Below are 1,215 nucleotides of genomic sequence, written 5' to 3' on the forward strand. Positions count from 1 at the left end.
AGTTATTTGCTGTTGATTCTCAAATAAAATGCATAACGATATTAGAGCTTTCATTGATTTTTTTCAAATTTGAAACATTGTCTAGCCTGTAAGGTAAAAAAAAAACAAAAAAAAAACAATTAATCAAATTGTATTCTTGAGTATCGAGAGTAATTGAATTGTTGGGCCAAGAAATTGATACTGAATTGAGTCACCATGATAGGTGTGATTTACACCCCTACTAATGAGACTTAGAATTTTAATTAAAACTAATTAAAACTAATGCACTTCATGCATCTATCTTAATATATTTGAATACCTTACCTTGCCTTTCAGGCTTTTCTGGGCCCCTCCCATGGACACCTCCTGGCCCCCTGGTACATTTTTGTCTAGAACCGCCACTGTATATAAATACTCATGTAAATAGTGTGTGCAATAACCCTGTATAATGATCAGCTAGACATTTTTTATAAGGGTGGCCAGGCAGTAACCAATGTAGACTGAGGCGTGGACGAAAGCAGATAGGCCCCAGAACCTCACGGTCAATCTACACTGTTCCACCAGGAAAATGAACGAGCAAAACATCCATATTTTCTAAATTAAGACAAACTATACTTTCCTGCAGCATTTGCTAACAAATAGACACATATATTTAAACATCTGTAATTTCTAGATGAAAGGTATAGTGGATAAAACTCAGTTTTGAATACTGGGACGTAAATCAATCATCATTGTCATTAATTACCTACTTGTATCAATAAACATTCTGCATAAAATTGATATTTACAAGCACTAATATCTACATAAATTGTTTGCTAAGTTTTTATTAAAATTGTTATTTATCTTTGATTTCACTGAAGACTCCTAGATGACTTGCAGAAACACATACTTTTCTCTTTACTCCATAATCTAGTTCTGAAAAGAGCATGAATTCTGTATTTATCATCTTTAATGTTAGTATATTGATGATCATAATTAACAACAAAAAAATTAAATGTTTTGAATATTCCACTTGAGAGTATTACTGTTGCCACCATCTGTATGAGTGGTGGAAAAAAATGGTAGGGGTGGCTAATGACAGAATAAGAAATGATTCGTCCTTGGCTGCTTTCATGCCTCTTCTCAATTACCAGACCTGGAAAAAGTAGTATACTGGAAGTATTACTAAAGTAACACTTCTTCCAACTAAATTGGGACATTTTTAAGTTTACTAAAGTATACTTTAAATATACTTTA

Source organism: Cyprinodon variegatus, unplaced genomic scaffold, assembly GCF_000732505.1.
Source record: "Cyprinodon variegatus isolate N-32 unplaced genomic scaffold, C_variegatus-1.0 Scaffold292, whole genome shotgun sequence".
NCBI classification, from domain to species: Eukaryota; Metazoa; Chordata; class Actinopteri; order Cyprinodontiformes; family Cyprinodontidae; genus Cyprinodon; species Cyprinodon variegatus.